The sequence below is a fragment of the Lissotriton vulgaris genome, chromosome 1_1, assembly GCF_964263255.1.
Source record: "Lissotriton vulgaris chromosome 1_1, aLisVul1.2, whole genome shotgun sequence".
NCBI classification, from domain to species: Eukaryota; Metazoa; Chordata; class Amphibia; order Caudata; family Salamandridae; genus Lissotriton; species Lissotriton vulgaris.
The window spans coordinates 2,124,057,220-2,124,064,900 of NC_141685.1; the positions used below are offsets into that span (position 1 = coordinate 2,124,057,220).

General features: G+C 42.8%; 1 pseudogene; it reads left to right on the forward strand.

Moving 5' to 3' along the window:
* Positions 1–4,907: 4,907 nt before the first annotated feature.
* Positions 4,908–5,805, forward strand: LOC147751702 (palmitoyl-protein thioesterase ABHD10, mitochondrial pseudogene; annotated as a pseudogene).
* The last annotated feature ends 1,876 nt before the right edge of the window (positions 5,806–7,681 follow it).

The window sequence follows — 7,681 nt, forward strand, 5'->3', positions numbered from 1 at the left end:
ACACTACCTATGTGCAAGAGCTGAACCATAGTTTGAAAAAAGGAAACAATACCTGTGTGAAAGAGCTGTCACAAAGTGTGGGAAAGTGAAGCATTATCTGTGTGCAAGAGCTGAAGCATAGTGTGAAAAAGTGAAGCAGTACCTTCGTGCAAGAGCTGAAGCATAGTGTGAAAAAGTGAAGCACTACCTGTGTGCAAGAGCTGAACTATAGTATGAAAAAGAGAAGCACTACCTGTGTGAAAGAGCTGTCACAAAGTGTGGGAAAGTGAAGCATTATCTGTGTGCAAGAGCTGAAGCATAGTGTGAAAAAGTGAAGCAGTACCTGTGTGCAAGAGCCGAAGCACAGTGTGAAAAAATGAAGTGCTACCTGTGAGCAAGAACTGAAGCATAGTGTAAAAAAGTGGAGCATTACTTGTGTGCAAGAGCTGAAGCATAGTGTGAAAAAGTGAAGCAGTACCTGTATGCAAGAGCTGAAGCAGAGTGTGAAAAAAATGAAGCGCTACCTATGTGCAAGAGCTGAAGCATAGTGTGAAAAAGTGAAGCGCTACCTGTGTGCAAGAGCTGAAGCATAGTTTGCAAAAGTGAAGCGCTACGTGTGCTAGAGCTGAAGCATAGTGTGAAAAAGTGAAGCAGTACCTTCGTGCAAGAGCTGAAGCATAGTGTGAAGAAGTGAAGCACTACCTGTGTGCAAGAGCTGAAGCATATTCTGAAAAAGTGAAGCAGTACCTGTGTGCAAGAGCTGAAGCATAGTGTGAAAAAGTGAAACACTACCTGTGTGCAAGAGCTGAACCATAGTTTGAAAAAAGGAAACAATACCTGTGTGAAAGAGCTGTCACAAAGTGTGGGGAAGTGAAGCATTATCTGTGTGCAAGAGCTGAAGCATAGTGTGAAAAAGTGAAGCAGTACCTTCGTGCAAGAGCTGAAGCATAGTGTGAAAAAGTGAAGCACTACCTGTGTGCAAGAGCTGTACTATAGTCTGAAAAAGAGAAGCACTACCTGTGTGAAAGAGCTGTCAAAAAGTGTGGGAAAGTGAAGCATTATCTGTGTGCAAGAGCTGAAGCATAGTGTGAAAAAGTGAAGCAGTACCTGTGTGCAAGAGCCGAAGCACAGTGTGAAAAAATGAAGCGCTACCTGTGAGCAAGAACTGAAGCATAGCGGGAAAAAGTGAAGCAGTACCTATGTGCAAGAGCTGAAGGTTAGTGTGAAAAAGTGAAGCGCTACCTGTGTGCAAGAGCTAAAGGATAGTGTGTAAAAGAGAAACACTACCTGTGTGCAAGAGCTGAACCATAGTGTGAAAAAAGGAAACATTACCTGTGTGAAAGAGCTGTCACAAAGTGTGGGAAAGTGAAGCATTATCTGTGTGCAAGAGCTGAAGCATAGTGTGAAAAAGTGAAGCAGTACCTATGTGCAAGAGCTGAAGGATAGTGTGAAAAAGTGAAGCGCAACCGGTGTGCAAGAGCTGAAGCATAGTTCGCAAAAGTGAAGCGCTACCTGTGTGCAAGAGCTGAAGAATAGTGTGAAAAAGTGAAGCGCTACCTGTGTCCAAGAGTTGAAGCATAGTGTAAAAAAGTGAAGCACTACCTGTGTGCAAGAGCTAAAGCATAGTGTGAAAAAGTGAAGCAGTACCTGTTTGCAAGAGATGAACCATAGTCTGAAAAAGAGAAGCACTACCTGTGTGCAAGAGCTGAAGCATAGTCTGCAAAAGTGTGCACTACCTGTGAGCAAGAGCTGAGGAATAGTGTGAAAAAGTGAAGCGATACCTGTCTGCAAGAGCTGAACCATAGTTTGAAAAAAGGAAACATTACCTGTGTGAAAGAGCTGCCACAAAGTGTGGGAAAGTGAAGCATTATCTGTGTGCAAGAGCTGAAGCATAGTGTGAAAAAGTGAAGCGGTACCTGTGTGCAAGAGCCGAAGCACAGTGTGAAAAAATGAAGCGCTACCTGTGTGCAAGAGCTGAAGCATAGTGGGGAAAAGTGAAGCAGTACCTGTGTGCAAGAGCCGAAGCACAGTGTGAAAAAATAAAGCGCTACCTATGTGCAAGAGCTGAAGCATAGTGTGAAAAAGTGAAGCAGTACCTATGTGCAAGAACTGAAGGATAGTGTGAAAAAGTGAAGCGCTACCGGTGTGAAAGAGCTGAAGCATAGTTTGCAAAAGTGTAGCGCTACCTGTGTGCAAGAGCTGAAGAATAGTGTGAAAAAGTGAAGCGCTACCTGTGTCCAAGAGTTGAAGCATAGTGTAAAGAAGTGAAGCACTACCTGTGTGCAAGAGCTAAAGCATAGTGTGAAAAAGTGAAGCAGTACCTGTTTACAAGAGCTGAAGCATAGTGTGAAAAAGTGAAGCGCTACCTGTGTGCAAGAGCTGAAGCATAGTGTGAAAAAGTGAAGCAGTACCTTCGTGCAAGAGCTGAAGCATAGTGTGAAAAAGTGAAGCACTACCTGTTTGCAAGAGATGAACCATAGTCTGAAAAAGAGAAGCACTACCTGTGTGCAAGAGCTGAAGCATAGTCTGCAAAAGTGTGCACTACCTGTGAGCAAGAGCTGAGGAATAGTGTGAAAAAGTGAAGCACTACCTGTGTGCAAGAGCTGAACCATAGTTTGAAAAAAGGAAACATTACCTGTGTGAAAGAGCTGTCACAAAGTGTGGGAAAGTGAAGCATTATCTGTGTGCAAGAGCTGAAGCATAGTGTGAAAAAGTGAAGCGGTACCTGTGTGCAAGAGCCGAAGCACAGTGTGAAAAAATGAAGCGCTACCTGTGTGCAAGAGCTGAAGCATAGTGGGGAAAAGTGAAGCAGTACCTGTGTGCAAGAGACGAAGCACAGTGTGAAAAAATAAAGCGCTACCTATGTGCAAGAGCTGAAGCATAGTGTGAAAAAGTGAAGCAGTACCTATGTGCAAGAGCCGAAGGATAGTGTGAAAAAGTGAATCGCTACCTGTGTGCAAGAGCTGAAGCATAGTTTGCAAAAGTGAAGCGCTACCTGTGTGCAAGAGCTGAAGAATAGTGTGAAAAAGTGAAGCGCTACCTGTGTCCAAGAGCTGAAGCATAGTATAAAAAAGTGAAGCACTACCAATGTGCAACAGCTAAAGCATAGTGTGAAAAAGTGAAACACTACCTGTGTGCAAGAGCTGAACCATAGTGTGAAAAAAGGAAACATTACCTGTGTTAAAGAGCTGTCAGAAAGTGTGGGAAAGGGAAGCATTATCTGTGTGCAAGAGCTGAAACATAGTGTGTAAAAGTGAAGCAGTACCTATGTGCAAGAGCTGAAGGATAGTGTGAAAACGTGAAACATTACCTGTGTGCAAGAGTTGAAGCATAGTGGGAAAAAGTGAAGCAGTACCTGTGTGCAAGAGCCGAAGCACAGTGTGAAAAAATGAAGCGCTACCTATGTGCAAGAGCTGAAGCATAGTGTGAAAAAGTGAAGCAGTACCTATGTGCAAGAGCTGAAGGATAGTGTGAAAAAGTGAAGAGCTACCTGTGTGCAAGAGCTGAAGCATAGTTTGCAAAAGTGAAGCGCTACCTGTGTGCAAGAGCTGAAGAATAGTGTGAAAAAGTGAAGCGCTACCTGTGTGCAAGAGCTGAAGCATAGTGTGAAAAAGTGAAGCGCTACCTGTGTGCGAGAGCTGAAGCATAGTGTGAAAAAGTGAAGCAGTACCTGTGTGCAAGAGCTGAAGCATAGTGTGAAAAAGTTAAGCGCTACCTGTGGGCAAGAGCTAAAGCATAGTGTGAAAAAGTGAAGCGCTACCTGTGTGCAAGAGCTGAAGCATAGTATGAAAAATTGAAGCAGTACCTGTGTGCAAGAGCTGAAGCACAGTGTGAAAAAGTTAAGCAGTAGCTGTGTGAAGGGGAAGATGTAGTGTTTCATGAAGGGAGAGAGCAGTGTACATTGAAATTATGTTCAGCAAATTATGCAAAGAGACGATGTGTTGTAGAAACGCAGCGACTTAGATGGTGCCACAGTAGTGTTCCTTATGGGCTGTACTCAGAAGTAGAGTGTTTCTTGAGGCTTATTCCCAGAAGTGGTGTTAGTGCAACAGAGGGAGGGATACATTGCCAGAGGAATGTTCATTGTCTGCAGTTTCCGGGTGCCGGTGTAGTAGACTTTATGGGCTATACTTAGAGACAGTGTTGGAGCTCTTCGGGAAGGATGGGTGCTTTTTCAGCGCCCCTTATGTGTTTTACCCAGGTGTCAAAGTAGTAGTCCATATGTGCTGTCCTCAGAAATGGTGTTAGAGCAAATCAGGAGTGAAAGGTGTGTAAAAAATTGGGAGTAGAACCCACCTAAAATAAAAATCACTGTCTTTGTCAGGGTGAAGCACAAAATCCACTATATAAACACTTTTGGTAGCTTGGCACAAAAGCAGTCAGGCTTAACTCACAGGCAATATGTGAGGAGTTTATGAAGTACTCAAACAATAATAAAGTGAAATAAATCGCAAGAAAAATCTCAAACCGATTTAGAAAAATAGAGAATATTTTAATTAAAAAAGACACAAAAACCACTAAAACCCAATAAGTACACCCAGAGGTATGAATGTTTAAAGTTTAAGGTTCAAAATAGTTCCAAAAAGCATTGTGTCAGCTTCAGTCATCTGGTTGCGTTTTACTGGGACAAGGGTAAGGTTTAAAGCCAACCATTGATGGAGCGGGGGAAAACAATACAGATGCAGTGTTGAGCAATTCAGGAAGGGTGGGTACCACTGTAGTGTTCTTCTGGTCTGTGAAGATGAAATCCCAAACACTGGAAACTTGGGTCTGCAAATCAGTACAGTATTATACTGGGAACCCACATTTCAGAATGTTATTGGCCTAGTTCACTATCCGCAAATCCCAAAGCAGAACACATGGGCATAGCGAACAGAATTGACCAAATGTATGCTCCATTGCTGAAAAGTAATTACGTTTTGGGGGAGATGGCGCTGCTAGGTCTGCGGTGGAGTTGGTGTATGGTTCGGACTGCTGTACCTTCGCCCGGAGGGCAACTTCCGCAGGGGGTTGGGTTGTGCAGCAGAGTCAGACCGGCAGTTGTGGTAGGTTGCAGGCACAAGGCAACAGTTCAGTTTCTTAAATCGACCGGATCTTCCGAAGCTGGCTTACCAGAAGATTAAAGGCAAGAATCCAGGTGTTATTTTCCTTCCCGGCTATGCTTCCAACATGAATGGTCAGAAACCAGTTGCCCTTGAACACTTCTGCAACTCACTTGGACATTCCTTTGTACGGTTCGATTACACTTGATGTGGAAGTTCAGAAGGTGACATCAAAGAGTGTACAGTGGGAAGGTGGAAGAAGGATGTTCTGTCTGTTTTGGATGAACTCTCAGAAGGACCACAGATTTTGGTGGGGTCTAGTTTGGGAGGCTGGCTGATGCTTCTTGCTGCAATCGCACGTCCGGAAAAGATTGCCGCTCTTGTTGGTGTTGCTGCTGCTGCCGACCATTTTGTAACATCTTTCAATCAGCTTACAGTGGAGGTAAAGAAAGACATTGAGGAAAAAGGACTATGGAACGTTCCTACAAAATATAACGAAGAGGGTTTTTATGATATACCGTATAATTTCATTAAAAAAACAGAAAACCCCTGTTTGTTAAACACCCCAATTCCAATAAAATCCCCTATGAAGCTCATCCTTGGCATGAAGGATGAAGATGTACCTTGGCATGTTTCTATGCAAATAGCCGAACGTGTTCTTAGCCCTGATGTGGATGTTATACTTCGTAAAAATGGTCAACATCGTTTGAGAGCAAAGGATGACATCAAGCTTCTTGTTTACACTATTGACGATTTAATTGACAAGCTGACAACACTTGGGTAAATCTGAGCTTACAGTCTGCATGATCAAGCACCTTATAGCTTTCTCGGAAGCAATACATTGTAGGAGACTAAAGCTTTAATTTTTTGTTTCCTGACCTCTCTTACCAATACCTATATATGGGTGTTTCCTTATTGCATGTTTGCACAAAGACAGGAACTGCGAAGTAATGGCTGCTGTTCATTTAAAAACAGACATGAGGATGTGTCCTATCTTGACCCTACTTTTATGCCTCATACCAAACACCTCAGCACTCTTTATTTGCATAAAATTGATAGCACCCTTTAGGATTCTCTTGCATCCAATAATAAACACTGTGCTTTTAGAACACTCAAAATCTGTTAGGTTCAGAGTTGTTTTAAGGTTGTGTACCTCATGCGTGTTTTGTTAGATATGAATCCAGGTGTAGGTGTTTTCATTCTGTCAGACTTGTTTGCAAATTATAGATTGCTGTCCAGTTGCAATTTGATGTCTTTAAAAAATGTCGTTGGTACTAAACTCGAACAATAGCTGTTGTAATTAAGACTTGCAGAGTTGTTTATGAGACAGTTATCCATACTGCAGCAATTATGTAAAGAAATGGAGAAAATATTACCTAAATTGTTTATTAGCATATTAATTAAGGCATTAACGAATCCAATAGTAACATTTAAATACAAGTTGGGAAAACTGAATTAAGTTTTGCGATACAAGCAAACTAAACAAATGCATAAGTAGTGTTGCAGCTCTGTCCTTGTTTGGATTATTCTTAAATCTCTGAAAACCTGTAACCATGATTCATGCTATCAACGTCAGTCAGAGACATTTCAGATTCCTGCATTTTATTTTTGGTATTTCCCACTAACACTTTAAGCCCCAAACCTTTATGTTGAAATATGCTCTGAGGGCTTTTAAAGAGTACCTTGCAGTAGTGGTGTCACGATTCATTCCCTGCAATGTCATTATCATTACTGGGGAGTCTACCTGTGGGTCTGTCCACTGTTAGATAAAGCTTCCTGACCCTATGCAATATCCATGTACTGACTCACAGCCTTTCGGATAACATTCAGAGTTTCCCTTTCATTTTGGATCCATGTCTGGTTTTATGTTAGCCAGAAGGCTATTTCTCCCAGGTACTACATTTCTCAGCATTCGGACCTATCTGAAGAATGATTTCCATAAACCTGGCATTACAGCTGCCAGGTTTTGTGGTAGCCTGCTTTCTTTTCATATCATAGCCTCTAAATAATAGAGTTGCCTTCTCATTTTTCATCTTCATCTTTGCAGGGCAAGGAAGGGAGGAGGAATTATCATACTTGGCTTGGCATGTACTAGCTGGATCACACCCGTGGCACGCGATCTTTAGTCAGCAATGTTAAAGCCTCTGTTTGCTTGAGCATTGATCTTTGTAGCATTGTTCCTGTGTGATTGATCCCGTGTCCAGAATGCCCAATTCCAGTTTTTTGATTCCTGAGCTATAGCAAGCCTTGTTTCCTGCACCTACACTTTTAATAGTATAGCATTGTTTCCAGTAGCTGCGCCGTTTAGCAGTGCAGCCTTGTTTCCCGTACTTGTACTACTTTGCCGTGTAAATTGTACTAGGAAGGAGCTGGGTTTAAGGGATAACGGGGCCCGGCGCCAGTTCCCCGAAGACCAACCCCACTGTCTTATTCAAGTTAATGTTCACCAATGGAGGCGAATAGTTACCTATAATCCTTGGATATTATCCTTTCATTTGGATACAGGTCCACTCAAATCATAATTATCACTGCTATGTGATCTGATTGTATACAAAACTAGCAGCCCGTCCCGACCTTGTCCGGGTGCAATCAGGCTTCAGGGCCCCCAGCCCCCGCCTGCCCCCACATTGTCCGTGGGTCCCCCGGAGTAGCAGCCCATC